At 37.8% G+C, this 16,892-nt stretch overlaps 1 long non-coding RNA gene across 2 annotated transcripts in view; it reads left to right on the top strand.

The window, feature by feature from the left end:
* LOC140492168 (uncharacterized) overlaps nucleotides 1-6,262 on the top strand; it is a 74,276-nt gene extending 68,014 nt beyond the window's left edge. Inside the window, exons 3-4 of one of the 2 annotated variants that reach the window (XR_011963509.1) lie at nucleotides 1,422-1,816; nucleotides 2,632-6,262. This is a non-coding gene — a long non-coding RNA (uncharacterized lncRNA). Of the gene's footprint in view, nucleotides 1-1,421 lie in introns of both variants that reach the window. The other variant, XR_011963508.1, reaches the window with a different exon arrangement.
* Nucleotides 6,263-16,892: the final 10,630 nt, after the last annotated feature.

Here is a 16,892-nt window from a genome sequence, read left to right as displayed (position 1 = left end):
AGCCCTGTGGAACACCATTGAATACCACTTTCCATTTGCAAAATTGGCCATTACCCTTTGTTTTCTGTTACTGTGCTAATTTTGGATCCAACTGATCACATTTCCCAGTCTCCCATAGCCTTTATTTTTTCTAATCCAGCTGCATGTGAGACCCTGTCATTTCTAAAACCCAGGTTGGCAGCATCCACTGTATTATCCTTATCAATCCTTCTTATTACTTCCTCAAAAATATTTAATAAAATTAGTAAGGCCAAACCTCCCATTAATAAAATTATTCTGACTATCCCTGGCCACTCCAATAGCAGTAATTTGCCCACCATTGAGGTCAGAATGACTGGCCCTTAACAGTCCAGGATACAATTCACCTGGCCCTAGTAATTTATGCAGTTTCAATGTCAGTCCCTCTTGTACTAACATGTGGCTTAGTGTCACATTTGTTTAATAACCCTACTGTGAAGTGTCTTGGGAAACCTTACTGCATTAAAGGTACTATATAAATTGAACTTATTGTATGGATATACATTTGGTAATTACTTGTCCTGGTTCTATGTTTTCTATCATGACTTATGGTGAATGACTAAAAACAGTAATTTGTAAGAAATCTTATTTAAAAGCTATATTTGTCTTTGTGTCTTCGATCATTTTAATGTCTAATTGGTCTTAAATCCATGTGGAATTTGTTGTTGGATTCTGTCATTTTGTGTCCTGCTTGTGTTGAATTTCAGAAGCTACTGTGTATCTTATCCCTTATGTTGCAAAATCTATTGTCTCATGCAAGAACGACAAAAACAAACCTCACCCACTATCCAACGAAATGATAAATTTTTGAAATTCTTTCTGACATCTCTTCACTTTTTCTTCATAATTGTCAAGGTCATGAACCATGACTGGTATGAGATTGAATTTTCAAAGCATTCATTTAGAAGAGACTGTATTATATCATAAACCTTTGTTATGTAGGCGCTCGGGTTCAATCTTACATTAACTTGTCTAAGTGAGACTTGCACTGAGTTTTTTGAAGCTTTTCTAACTGAAGCCAAATATGATTTCTCACTGTAATTTACCAAACTTGTTTCATTATCCACCTACCACCGCTACTACCTCCCCTCCCCCACCTTCTAAAAGACTATTGTGCGGAAAAACTGTCAATCTGGATTTGCCCTGTGTAATTCCTGACATTTTCCCCAGAAAAGGCAGATTTGGAAAATTAGCACCCTACTTTGTACCTAGATCAGTGCTGTCTCAGCTGATTGGAAGAATGCATAGCAATGTAGCAGGACGTTCAATGACCTTCCTCACTCTGCCAGTAAAGATGCCATTTTTGACACCAATAACCCTGTATGACCTCTGTGCTGCTTTATCATCTGGACGAACAATAACAGCTGTACCATTACCTTAATACCTGTCTCTCTTTCTTCCAGGAGGAAAGCAGGAACCAAAAAAGCAGAAAAAGTCATGATGGATGATGGGCTGCGTGACATTTGGCTCCTTCCTCTCTGTGGAGAGTCCTGATTCTGACCACTCCAAGTGGCTGACTGACCATGTCCAAGGCCTTGGGCTGGTATTGGAATCTTCCCTTCATTTAATATGCTGGGAACCCTTGAGCAAATGTTAACTTCTTGACTTGACAGAGATTTGCTGACAGTCATTACAAACTTCTTGCTTTTGTGTCTGCGCAAAATAGCAAGACATATGTAATATGAGGAGAAAGTGAGGACTGCAGATGCTGGTGATCAGAGTTGCTGCGCTTTTCCAGCAACACATTTTCAGCATACGTAATATGAGCCTGGTATCTCTAGCTGAGAGAGTTAAGAAGGTAAGAAGGTAATACAATGCTCTGAGCATCCAGATGGGTTCAGAATCAGTGATTGTTATGACAGTATGCAAATAGAGCGAAGATGCAGCTGGGTCCAGTCCATGAATTCCCTGAGTGGAAAGTGTCCATGCAGAACATTGTAATGATAGTCACCATTGTGCCCAGAAGCATCCTGTGAGTGGATCGGAGATGTGCCATGAAGGTTTTTTATGGCCATCAATATTGGATCCCAGTGTCATTGGATGTGGGCTGTGTGTCACCAGTGTGTTCTGAGATGGCCATGCTCAATTCTAATGTGAAGGACTTGGAGAACAAATGGCAAGCTGCCAAGTACCTGCTCTGACTTCCATGTTGAGAATTTTTGATGTAGCTTTTTGGGGCATTTATTAAGCTCGGAAGCTGAATATTTAAGAGGCACGTTGTGGCGCTAATAGGGCGTTTCACAAGATATAATGCCCCTGAATAGGCAACTCACCACTGGCCAATGGGAAACTCACTTTGTTGCTCTGTAGATGCACAAAAGGTGGAGTGAGATACTTCCAAAATTGAGAAAGACCTTACCAGAATTCTCGTCTGAACACCATAGCCCAGGTCACTCAGACACCTATAAAATGCCACTGATTTTAATTTTTAATCTGTCTAAATCTCGATCTAAAATCAGATGTGAGGTAAAATATACATATTCTGTTGCTTTGCTGATTTCACTGGAAGGAGATTGTTTTTGATTTTGGTGAGATTTCAACTGGTGGTTACTCAAAATGTACATTTTAATGAAAGTAGTATTTGTACATTGTTCAGTTTCTACTTCATATTAGGTCATGCAAACTAGCAAGGGCAGGAGAAGCTGGAGAAGTAGCTTCAGCAGCCCAGGAATGACAAAATCTGTAACTGAGCAGACAAATCTGGTTGAAATTTATGGCAGAGAAGCAGAAAAAGGATGAAAGATACTCCATGACTAAGGTAAAATAGCAAGATTTGAGATTAAAAATATTCTCATTTTGTATTGCCATTCATGGTGAATGCAACAATCAGCAATGCAAAGAAAGTGCTGCTAAACTACATAACCAAAATCAGGTAAAAGTGGTAGGATTTCCTGCTTAAGCAACATAGTTCTTCGGTTAGTGCAAACTCTATTGCACTCTGATTGCCAAGACACATAGGAGGCAGATCAGTATCTAGAGGAGCTTAAACGAAGTGTGATTAGAATGATCCCTAAAGTGAAGGAACTGTGTTTACTACAGGAATGTGAACTTTCAGAAAGTTCTAATCAGTAATAGACATATTTAGGATTAATGTCAGAATCTACGTTGTAATTTTTTGATAATGTTAAGATTACAGCAGAAATTGTGAGATTATTTAGAAACCAATTGAATCCTTTGATGGGGGATGGTTTGATCTTGCTCAGTGGATGAGTTAAAATAGTTTAACTGATTCTCCCAGTGGAGATCTTGAAGTGCAGAGAGTTTATTCTGAGACAGAATGTCCAGGTTCTGGAATCTGGAACCTGATGGCCTTGGAGGATGGGTGTATGATGTGGCTAAAAAGATTGATTGTGCAAAATTTTTCCAATATGTTTATTGCAAGCGGTAAGAACAGAAGAGTCTCCTGTTCAGCCAGAACTGTATAGTAGCTGCAATACAACAGTATTCCCATATTAAAAGGTATCACAAAGAAGCTTTTGCCGCAAGCTGTAATCATGACTAATGTCCTACTCGCTTTCAAAGCTGCTACAGATGAAATAGTCTTCCTCATCTGCACCGATACTTTAATTATAGCACTTTTTGAAATGTGCTTGAGACAGCTACAATTATACTGCATCATCTGAAATTGGCCATTCTCTGTAATCCTGACATTTGTGTAGGGATGTTTTTGTAAATATTCATTTTTGTCCCTGTTAATCCGAGGCCTTGTTTTTGTCAGTGACTGCACCATGTGGGTGAAAGATCAGATATTTCACCTTTTGCTTATATTGGTCATACATCTAGAGTAAACATTTTAGCAACTCTTGTGCTCTGAGATTACCCAACACATTATTTCCTTTTGTCATTGCTGCTGTCAATGTATTATAGTCTGATCATTCACGAAAATAATATATTAAGCAATGCATTAATCAAAATTACACAATTGCTTGTTGCGTCTTTTGAAAGAGTTGGACATATGAGTTTAAAAGGCTTGAATGTAGTTTATAGAACTCTGTTAATGAAACCAAAGACAGAGCATAGATCATGGTTTCATGTTGATGAATAATCTCATGCAGCAGGAGATTACATGCAAGATTTATTTCACAAAGAGTTATCCAAAGGCTTAGTTCCAAAGTGTACACTCAATGAACTAAATTACTAAAGTCCAGTGTGATGCAATGGACTGCACAAAGTAAATGAATGATTGGAAATGTGTTGTGATGTTTAACGTATAACACACCAGAAATGGATCATCTAATACATTTAAAGTTAGAGACTTTCTCAAAATAAAGTGGAAATAACAGAAGCCAAATTGTCAAGTTACCTCACTTTGGACATGTCACTCTAGATTCTCCTTTGTGTTTTATAATGAAAAATGAGTGATTTATATATGTTAATTATTTTAAAGTTTGGATTTTAAACCAGCAGTAAATGGTGTTGAATCTATTTCTGTGAAAGTTTTTAAAAATTAACTAAGTCACTCCTTCCAGAACACTAATTTTAAAACAGTATGTGCCTCCTGAAGTATTAATGAAAGTTTGTATGTGGGAACGTATAACAGGAGAAAAAAACAGAAAAGTCATTAGCATCGCAGAGTATAGGGTAAGATCCCAGAATGTGATCAAGGGAAAAGGTCTCATAGCTCACAGAACAAGAAGTGAGAAGATGCAGTTAAGTCAAACCTATCAATTTCATAGGGAAGGAACTTCTCTGGATTTTTAAATTGCTGTGATACAATGGTGTTGGAAATTCTGTGGTATATTGCTTTGCCATTTGTTTTGAAATCTTTAATACTGTAATCTATTTGGATAGTTTGTTTTGTTTTGTTTTATTTTATACATGTTGTATTGTTAAAGCCAAATCTGGAGCCTTGTGTACTTATATTTCAGTGAAAGACCATCATGTAAAATTAAAATGAAACAAAATATCAACAATCAGGCCAGAATATAATTCTGTATTGATGACATCATCAACTCTGATTTCCTCTGATTCAATCATGTTAGGATGTGAACACCCTTTGCCATGTTCTTTACCCAACCCAAGCCAGCAGGCCCTATCATGACATGGGTTGCTTTACTCATAAGCAACCCATTTTCACTTACTAAAATCAGGTTTCTATTATCAGCTTTTCTTTCTCCTTGGCTCACCATTATCCATACTTTTGTCTGCCTAGCTGCTGTTCTCTCTATCCATCTCCAGCAATCATTTGCTCCTTTTCACATCCTAAATGGGCAGGCACAAATACCACCTTTTCCTAGCTACAAAAACAGTTCTGAAGAAGGATCATTGGACCTAAAATGTTAACTCTACTTTCTCTCCACTGATGCTGGCAAGTCTGCTTAGTTTCTCTTAAATTTCTGCTTATGTTTTGAAATAATTTCACAAAGGCCGGTATCCCTTCGCCAAGGCATCCTTTACTCTGGTACAACCCCAATCAGATTAACAGCCCCAATCAGGAATCTCATATTCTATGAAGTCCACCTGGCTGACTTTGTTACAATCACTACACTTTCAAATTTCCAGCATCTGCAGTTCTTTCACTTTCATCTTGAAAAGGACTTTTGGCAGGAAATGAATAACTCCTAAAGATACATTTCATTCTACTATGGAGTGAGATGTGATGAATGTACATGATCTATCTATATTCATATAAATTTTTATTGTTTGGATTTTGAAGTATGGTCCTATGGATGTTGGGCTACTTTTGTTAAGAGCTTTAAAGACAAACTAGGTCCATCTATTTGGAACCATGATTTTAAACCAGCATGTGCCTCCAGGATTCTTAAGAGAATTTTTTTATAATCTATTGTAGTTTGTGACTGTGGACAGACAAAAAAAAACAAGCCATTAGCCTTAGAGTGTAGACTGATCAAGTTTGTTTTTAACTTTGTTAAAAAGCTTTTAGGCAATTTGAAGGAGACCTCACTGGGGCCAAAAGCGACTGTACTGTCTCCTAGAAAAAGGAGATTATTCAGCACAGTGAAGGAAATAAGTTTTCTCAGAGACCAAGTGTACTTTGTGAAACTTCCAAACCAGGAGTGTTTAAGTTAGAACTCTACAAATCATTAAAATATTGAGGAAGTCCAAAAGTCTAAGCTCTCAGTTGTGGGACTGGCCAAAGAAAAAGGCCTCGTGGCTCATAGAACCAGAACTGAGAAGCAGCAGTTAAGTCAAACTTACTGATTTGACAGGAAAGGAATTTCTTTGGATGTGTGCATAACTGTGATATGGTGTGGTTAGGAAACCGATGGGATTTTGTTTTGCAATGTGTATTCAAATCTTTCAAATATTATGATGAGATAGTTTGCTTTGCTTTTTTGTGTATTAAACTTCTGTCTTATTGTTACAACCAAATCTGCAGCTTTGTGTCCTGATGTTTCAGTGAAAGATCACCAATTAAATTTAAACAAAACAAATTTGATTTATCAGGCCCGATTTAATTCTGACATCTTTCTTGTCCAGTAATAACATTAATTGGGCTCATAACATTTTGAGTCTAAGGCGATGGAAATAATGGTGAGTCATGTCCAATTATAAGCACATAAAGAACATTTAAGGTACTGTATGATGAATCCTCAACACAGCTTATCATGTTGTATGAGTGATCTGGTAGAGCTGCTGCCAATATCGTTTTTCCTGTTAGGAATTTACAAGAGCTACTTGATCTGGTGTGGTGGAGAAAGACCACTTGGTAGATGAACAAAAGAGTCTAATCTTAGACAAGATGTACGTTATTGCCTGATAGCAATTAAGTACATAAATTAGTTACGTTAATATGATAGATATCATTGTAGAGAATATGAGGAAGACCTACGTCCTCCTTCTTTGAGCTCCTAAACTAGTCTGTCACCATAGGGCATAATCATAGAGTGTAGTATCCAAGCTATTGTCAGCATTATCCCTTTCAACCTCTTTATTATACAACAAGTACTATATAATCAAATGAATAGGCAATATACAACAGAAAGAAAAAGAGGGTCACTTGCAGTAGATCATTCAGCTCCTCAAACCTATTCTACTTTTCAATTTGATCAAGTTTCAATCTTAGGTCCATCTACCAACTGGTTAACTAGTCCTGAACACTCTTGTCCAACAATCTATCAGTCTACATTTTGGAAGTTTTCAAATAACTTAGCTGTATCAGTGTTTTGTCATTGATGCCCTGACTTAAAGTTATAGAGTCATAGACCTGTACAGCATGGAATTAGACCCTTAGCTCCAACTCGTCCATGTTGATAAATAAATAAATCTAGTCCCATTTGCCAGCATTTTGACCCATATCCCTCTAAACCCTTCCTATTCATATACTTATTCAGATGCCTTTTAAATTTGTAACTGTGCCAGCCTCCACCACTTCCTCTGGCAGTTCAATCCATACCTGCAATACCCTCTGTGTGAAAAGTTTGCCCCTTTTAAATCTTTCCACTCTCACCTTAAATGTATGCCCTCTAGTTTTGGACTCCCCCATCCCCGTTAAGTGTATAAGTCCTGCCCTGATTTGCCTTTCCAAAATGCAGCACCTCGCATTTATCTAAATTAAACTCCATCTGCCACTTCTCAACCCATTGGTTAATCTGATCAAGATCCTGTTATAGTCTAAGGTAACCTTCTTCACTGTCCATGGCACCTCCAATTTTGGTGTCATCTGCAAGCTTACTAACCATATTTCAGATATTCACATCCAAATTATTTATATAAATGATGAAAAGCAGTGGACCCAGCATCGATCCTTGTGGCACACCACAGGTCACAGGCCTCCATATTGAAACACAATCCTCCACCACCATCCTCTGGCTTCAACATTCAAGCCAGTTCTGTATCCAAATGGCTAGTTCTCCCTGTATTCCATGTGATCTAACCTTGCACACCAGTCTACCATGAGGAACCTTGTCAAATGCTTTAATGAAGTCCATATAGATCATGTCTTCTTCATTATTTCTTCAAAGATTACTAACTATTAATTCTCAAATTACTTCCTCACATTTTGGACTCTCCAAATTTCATCTTAAATAAGAAATACATCTCTTACAACCTAATCTAAAGTGTTCCCAACAATGGTAGAGTCTTCTGGTTTTGTGCTAATGCAGGCAGGGAACACCTATAATCCTGTAGTGAATGAAACTATTCCAGATCGTAAGGATAAAGTTCCAATTCTCCAAACAGACCACAGGGCTGTTCTCTCATGAGAGAGAGAGAGACGATTGGTGAGGTTTAATCTGAGGGTCACTACACCTAAGGCAAGGGGAGAATTTGAGAAGATGAATCTTTTTTAATAACATAAGCCAGTGCAGGAATTGAAACAATGTTGCATTGCAAATCAGCCATCCAGATAACTGAGCTAATTGACGCCCTATTCCAGATTCTATAGTGACTTTCATGCATAAATTGCATTCAGATATGTTCAACAGGGTTTGAAAATGCAAATACTTCTGGAAAAGTAAGCATTAGGCATTAAATAATTGGCCAGTTTATAGAAAACCAAGTGGATTTATTTGCCGACCACAACAAAAGGGTCATTCACCTTAAAGTTCCCATCTGATGAAGTTAGTATACTCATTTGAGGTAATGCAGTGATCTCCAGTTCTTGTTAATGTCAGTTATGTTGAATTTTAGTACTATAAGGTTTAATTTACCCTAACATTGAGATTGTTTATCTTTTGTCAACCCACACTCTGAAAACCTAGAAATTATTGAAATGTCTGTGTAATTTGGTAGTATTGGTTTCTATTCTGCATTTTTTTTTCTGCTCAAGAAGCTCAAGCGCATTCATTTCAAACAATTCACTCACTCTTCCAAACATACATTGGCAAGCAGTGTGTAATGCAGCAAACACCAAACTTCTTCAGCAGCACCTCCTAAACTTGTGACCTCTCATCAAGGAGGACAAAGACAGCAGATTCATGGGAACACCATCACTTTCAAGTTCACTTTCAAGACACAGACTATCTTGACTTGCAAATCTATTCACACTCTTTCATTGTTGTGTCAAAATCCTGCTGCCTTTGTCCTCCTTTTTTGGTGATAGAGGTCACAAGTTTAAGAGGTGCTGCTGAAGAACCTTTGGTGTTTGCTGCTGTGCCCACTGCTGTCATTGTATGCCGGTGGAGAGGGTTAGTGGATGCTCAAGGTGTGGGAAGATGGGGTACTCTCAAGCAGAACAGTTTGTAGAGAGTGGTCTTAAGCATCTTGAGCATTTTGAAGCAGCATTCAATCTAGCGAGTGAAACGTGTTTCCTTCTGTAGTGATTGTAATGAAATCAGCCAGGTGAACATCGCAGAATATGAGTTCCCTGACTGGGGCTGTTAATCTGGTCCAGTTAGGCAATCCTGGTTGATAGATATAGGAGTGTCAGTGGTTCTGCTCACTCTGAGACCTGGCTCTAAGGAAGCTGAATCAATATTAAGGACTTTCCACATGTAAATAAGGAATGATGTGGTGACGGGATATTGGCTTCGGTGGAATTATTTCAATGAGAGTGGGACTAATGATGCAACCATGCAAAAGATTCTACTGGCTGAAACCCAACTAGATTTGAAACATGCACAACAGTTAGTTTAATCGTTGGAAAATGCAGCAATTGGAGCATATGAGTTGCAGGATATTCAATGGAAGTGGACACTCTCACAAATCCAACTGAGCTTGGGGAACACCACTTAAGTGCAGGAAATTGCATAGCTTCACTCAGCACATATCTTGAACAGAGGGCCTCAAGGTCAGCCCATAGCAAAACCCCAAAACAAAGCCAAGTCTTGGCTAAATGATTAAAATTTTCTTCAGGATCCAGGCAGCAAGCCTAATGGTATGCAGACTGGGAACAGCAAAGACGTCCCACTCAATCTAAATGGAGTAACAGAACTCATAGAAAACTTTTCCAAGAAAGTGCACATCCTGGAATGTCCACCTACATCTGGTTTGGAACAGATAAACTGCTTAGCAACATCCAAATCAGAATTCATCAAAATAAACATCTGGTTAAATGGTCACCCAGTTCTAAAAGAGGGGAATATAGTTACGGCCATTTCAGTGAACGCAGAACTAGATTTTAACAAAATTTGCTCTGGACTCTATCCTTTAAATCTGCACAAGACCTCAACTAGGCTAAGAAAGTATACCGGGCAGCCGGTATTAGATAAAAGGTACAATTTCGGTTACAGCCTCTGATGAGAAGCAGCTGGTTCAGTTATCACTGATTTAGTAAAAGGCTAGGACCTAAGCTTTGATGGGATGAAGTTGGCTGAGAAACATTACCCTAGATTGACTCAATCTAGAGGTTTTTCAGTAAGGTCTAGGACTACCAAGGGAACCAAGGGAATCTTGCATGTTGACCAGGAAACATGTGCAAAGCCTGTCCAATGTCATTTGTCTTGCATGCAAAAGTAGAGGTAGAAAACAGAAGACTGAAAAGCAAAGGAATCATCAAACTAATACAGTTTGTAGAATGGGCTAAACCAGTCATTATGATTGTGAAGATCAATGGGTTGATTTGCCTTTGTGGGGAGTTTAAATATATGGTTTTTCACAGCTGAATGAATACCCAGTCCTTCGCGTAGAGGATTTATAAGCAAAGTTAGCAGCATGGTGGGTGGAGGGTGTAGGGCCTGTCCTTCATGAAGCCGTGTACTTGCAATTGCATTTAGATAAGGATTCCCAGAACTGTGTTACAATTAATTACCCATAAGGGTTTGTACTAATATACAAGACTGCTATTTGGAGTATCATTAGCCTGTGTAACTTTTCAGTGGACGATGGAGAACATTTACAAGATACATCCGAGGTTGCCATTTATTTGGAAGACCAATAAGGAGTACATTGAGAACTTGGACATAGTCCTTAAACATTTCTACCAGGTGAATGTATCCATTAGAAGGGGAAAATGTAAATTCCAGACACCCAAGTTCCCTCAGACTATTATTTTTATACCTGTCAACTTCACAATACATATGTGTCACAGATATCAATAATAATTGTGTCAAGGACTTTCCACGTGTAAATAAAGGGTGACTTGGTGACAGGAAACTGGCCTCTAGAATTATGCCATATAGATGATAGAAAGGTTTTGACGCATCAGAAAGGGAGTGACTCAGCATAGAATATCTAGCTTCTGTAAAAGTCTAGTCAGTGCAGCTTTAATGCAGCTTTTCATTGGTAACCCTCAGGATTTTGATTGTTGGGACTTGACAATATCAATGCCATTGAATAACACAGCTAAACTCTATCCCAGAAAATATGGAAATCTTGAATTTGACTATATTATTATAGAATCCCTATAGTATGGAAACAGGCCCTTAGGACCAATAATACCACACCACCCCTCCGAAGTGTATCTCACTTGTGTATGGTCTAGGAGATTATGGTTTGTACATAATGTACATGCCCTAAGGCTGTGATGATTGTTTTCCGATAACCACAACCAACTTCCTTTGTACTCAATATGGCTCAAGTCAGTGAAGAATTTGCCATGATTCAACTGAATTTACATGAACTCTGACTTCTTGCTTCCATACTCACTCAAATACAGATATAAAAGGCAGCCATTCTTGCCAACCTCTTAAATTCAGCTCAATTGTTCCTGTTTGGACCAAGGCTGTAATGAAGTCTGGGGCCGAATGGCCAGATATTGATGAGCATTGCTACTTCATAGTCACTTTCTTATTGACTGGGAGTAGATTATGTTATTACAGCAAGCAGTTAGGCAGGTGATTAAAATCAATAGATATAGAAAGGAAACATGTGGAACTAAGGTGTGGAAGGAGCTGTAAGATTGAATATTTAATTAACTGTATCCACAAGGAACAGTGTCTTGGTTTCTGTCTCACCAATGAGCTTGGATCTGTATTGATGAGCAATTAATGGCCAGTTTGGACTTATATAATTTTTTGCAGACAATACAAATCTGGAAAATTTCTCACCTTGTTCAGTAGATACTAGTGTTATAGCTTTGCTCGAACAGCTCGAACGTTATTGCTAATTAAACAGCATGACTGTTCGGTACTACAACCTGGATATAGCATGCATTTCTTGTTTTCAGATAGAATGAATCTACTTCACTTTCTTACCCTCATGCTGGGGTCCTCAGAAGGTGATTTTCTACTTCTTATATAAAATAGCAAATGATTACAAAATGAGTCAGCCCTGTCTTTTGCACTATGATGCTAGACTCTGCTATCACTGAGATGGTGAGTCTTTATGGAGTTTCATTTTTCACTACCATACATGGTTGTATGTTGGAGGACTAGAGCTTTGGTGAAAGGTTTCAACTATGTGGGATTGCTTAGCTTTATCTATTTATGATCCTTCCACTATTCAGTATTCATGCAGTCCTGTGACAATGCCTCATCATTGGCACCTCAATGTTTCAGTTTTCTTGGACCTGCCTCAAGCATACTGTTTTCTACCTTGCATCGAATCAAGATTGACTACTGTTTGATAGTAACAGTAGGGTGAGGAATATGCCAAGATTATGGTGGAATACAATTGTGCTACAGCTGATGTCTCTTGGATGCACAGTTTTGAACCACAAGATCTCACTCATTGAGCATTCCACACAGCATGATGATAGCTATCCTCAAAGTGACATCAGGATTCATTGCCACAAGGAGAACTTGGTAGTCAGTCTTCCTAATAATATCATGGACAGGTGGTACATCTGTGATAAGTAGATTCATGAGGATGAGAATGAGTTCACAACAGTCATTTTGCCTTTCTTTTTCTCTCACCATATGCCTCAGGCCATGCCTGGCAGCCATTTCTTCCATTGCTCAGCCAATGGAGGTGTTTCTGAGCCACATTTGGTATTGGTCACTGAAGTCCCTTACTCAAAGTATATCCTGCATCTTTCCTATTTATTCCAAGTGGTGCTGAAAGTGGAGACGTACTCATTCATCAACTGTGGGAGGAGAGTACATGGCAACCAACAGGAGGATTCCTGGTTCATGCTTGATTTAGTGCCATGAGTCTTCATAGAATCATCTAAAACTAAAACAGAAATTGCTGGAGGAACTCAGCAGGTCTGGCAGCATCAGTGGAGAGAAACCAGTGTTAATGTTTCAAATCCAGTGACACTCTTCAGAACTGTCTGGTCTGGAAACGTTAACTCTGCTTTCTCCAGAAATTTCTACTTTTGTTTCAGATTTTCAGAATCTACAATTCCTTATTTTATTTTAACATTTAAAACAATATATGTGTACTTTAATTCTGAGTAAATTATGAATCTAATATTTAAAAGTTTTTTAAAATTGCGTGAAAGTGTACTTCACTTATAAACACTTACATTTCTTAGAATTCTGAAGTTCACAATCGGGTATAATTAACAGAACCACCCTCCAACAATGGTGATTAAATATATTTGGGAGCATGATCAGTTATATAAAGAAGTTAAAAAGATCATCAAAATTCAGTTTGCAATGAATATAATTTACTTGTTTTGCTGGCTTCATTGATTTGGGACAAATTATGCTTAAAAATATTCAGCACAACTTAAAGGAAATGAGATTCCCTGAATCTTGAATATTCTATTCTTTTGTACAATACTTCCACAACCATGAGTTAAACAAGGTGACTGCATTTTTAAAAAAAAATGCATCCATCCAGTCGATGAACTATTGGGTTCTGTGGGTTCTCTGCATGCTTGTAGAAAGGCGTCACAGATTTTGGGTAGGCAAGAGACGCACTTGTATTTCTGAGAATGTGTTATATTTCCCTTTGGTTATTCTGATTTTTCCAAGAACTTTTGATATTGTACTTTATGTACAGATTCTGACACTTTAAAAATAAACTGAAAAGTGATAATTTTTATCATTGGCCAAAGCTGTGCAACATAGTTGGCTTCAATTGTGTTCTGTCTTCTCTATATAACACATGACATATGTCTAGATTGAGAATCTACATATTAAACTTAATGCCATGAGTCATCCTAGAATGATCTAAAACTAACATAGACATTACTGGAGAAAATCAGCAGGTCTGGCAGCACTTGCGGAGAGAAAGCTGCATTAACATTTCAATTCCGGTGACCATCTTTAGAGCTATCCCGTCTTGAAAATGGTAACTCTGTTTTCTCTCCACAGATGCTGCCAAATCTGCTGAGTTTCTCCAGCAATTTCTGTTTTAGTTTTAGATAATTCTATGAAGACTCATGGCATTAAGTCAAGCATGAACCAGGAATCCTCCTGTAGGTTGCCATATACTCTCCTCCAGCAATTTCTGCTTTTGTTTCATATTCTCAGAATCTGCAGTTCTTTATTTTATTTTACCATTTAAAACTATATAGGTGTACTTTGCTTCCGAGTAAATTATGAATCTAATATTTAAAAGTTTTGAAAAATTGTCTGTTAATGTGCTTCTGCCTAGAAAAATTTATATTTCTTAGAATTCTGAAGATCAGAGACAGTTGAAATTTAAAATGCAAATAATGTTGGTTTTATATATTTATGATGTAAGCATAATTTGTCAGTGACATAATCATCAACATTTAATCCATATCCTTAATTAACGTGTCCATTTGGACCAGAAGTGTAAGCAATGATATCTGTCATTTTAGTTTGTGTTGTGTATGAAATTTGGGGACTTTGTTGATTTTCAGACAAGCAGCCTGTGTGGTGAGATGATTCAGGCAATTTCTATGGAGGCAGAATGGTAATGGATCAAACTTATAAATACTGTTGTTATACTAAAGTGGTAGAGAATTATGGCAAAAAGGCCTCTCTGATAAGGTTCCCAATGGACATATCTATGACTACTTAGTTCTTTTTATGAATTGGCTCTACAACATTGAAACTCAAGTTTTCATGAGTGGTTGGTACACTATAGGATATGTCATTCAGGATCAAAGTGGCAATTAGATTTTCTTTGATAGCGTTAAGTCTGTTTTTTTGTGGCAATTTCAGACAAAGTTTAAATTTCACCTGATTCTGTTCTGCCAAAGTTAGAATGTTATCCGACATTTGGTGCAAAGATATATTTCCTCATCCATTGTCTGCCAATTACTCTCCTTTGCTTGGTGAGGATAAACTGCTCACACATATGAGGTGGATGAATCACTTCTTGAAACAGATATTTCAAGGTGTGCAGCAGCTTTGATAATTAACTTTGTTTGCCATACTACCCATACCTGTCTCCGCTGTGCATTTTTTAAGGGTATTATTTGATTACTTTTGTTTGGATTGTTAATACAGTACTATCATTTTGTTACACAAGTTTTTCGCACAACTGTTATTTGCTTTAGAAAGTGGGCAGAATTGATGTTCCTTTGGCAATTGCATTCACATTCTGTTTTAGTTTGTTTTCTTGAAAATATGACTTAATCAACCTGTTTAGACATGTTATTACACTACCTGTGGAGCAGCTGAGTCTCGAACATGGGTCTCCTGGCTCAGTGGTTGGGATACTGCCACAGGAAAAGTCCCTAATTTAGTTTATGAGGTGATAAGAAAAGCAAGTGAAATTATAGGTCAGGCAAGTAACAGTTGATCATAGAACCCATACTTAAAATTGATTTAGACTAGCTAAGATCTGTTAGACAATATCTGCTTTCATTACAAGGGTGGCAGATCACAAAGTTATGTAATAGCCACCAGATTTTTTTTACATTTCCTCATCCTTTCTGACCACATAGGCCAGTTCATTCAGCTATCTACAAACACATAAGTAGCAGAGAGCAGAATTGCAAGGTATTACATTCCTCACTGTTATTTTGCAAAGGAGGAACAAATACAATTTTGTATCTAATCATCTAGCCATTGAGTCCTCAATCCTCTTTGCCAGTAAAGTGACCTCTTTCTCACTTTGCTCATATGTTATATTCGCTTTAAGATTAATAGTTGCCTGGTGCTGTCAAACTTTGGTGAGCAAGACAGAATGCTGTATTCTTTTAAGTGCTGACTTATGGATGTGTTAAGAAGTTTCATTTTTTTGGATGCACAATGAGAGAAAATAAGCAAATAAGAAAAGTCTGCTTCTTTGACACACAGAATTTTGGAAACTTAGTGAATGCAGAAATGAAATTTCCGGCTTGCAGTTAGCACTCTAATCTGCTGCATGATCCCATCTCTTAGCAAAGTTTTAAGGAAGTTTTACCAGAAGTAAGACAGCTGCAACCCACAAGTAATTCTCCAGAGTGGGTTCTGTTTGCCAGTTTTCTGCTCACTTGACCAGTATATTGATGTCTTACTATCATGTTCCTTACATTTATATCTAAATCATTGATATATATGTAAAAATCAAGGGACCCAGCACTGAGCTCTGTAGTGCACAATGGGAACAGATTTCAGCAACTGATCACCAACTTTACTTTGCACTACCAAGCAAATTTTACAGAAGTGGTGGCTTAGGTAATGTCACTGGGCTAGTAGTCCAGAGCCTCATACTGATATTCTGGAAACAATGGTTCAAATCCTGCCATGGTAGATTTGAAATTTAAACTAAAAAATCAAAGCTAATGGTGACCACGTAACAATCATCATAAAAATCCATTTAGTTCACTAATGCTATTTTTGAGAAAGAAATCTGCCAATCTGGTCTGGCCTACATGTGACTGCAGACCCGTGGTGATATGGTAGACTCTTAATTGCTCTCTGAGCCTTCCAAGCCACTCAACTGTATCAAACTGCTGCAAAGTTTAAAGAAAGGGAAAAAAACCTGGATGGAGTGTTCAGATTTGACCTAGGCACTGGATGAATTTCAAAATTCATCACCTAGAGTGTTTCGGTAGTCGGCCAAATCAAAAGGATATAGATTGGGCCTGCAGCAGGTGGTGAGGGAACCAATTTGAGGGAAACAGAAAGTGCTGGTCAAACTCAGCAAGTCTGGCAACATCTGTGTTCAGTTAACAGTAAACTCCTTTTCTTTTTTCACAATTGCTGTCAAAGCTGCTGAATTTTCCCAGCACTTTGCTTCTT

Source organism: Chiloscyllium punctatum, chromosome 20 (genome assembly GCF_047496795.1).
Source record: "Chiloscyllium punctatum isolate Juve2018m chromosome 20, sChiPun1.3, whole genome shotgun sequence".
NCBI lineage: Eukaryota > Metazoa > Chordata > Chondrichthyes > Orectolobiformes > Hemiscylliidae > Chiloscyllium > Chiloscyllium punctatum.
Note: the sequence above shows the minus strand (reverse complement) of the source record. Positions and strands in the feature narration are given on the sequence as shown.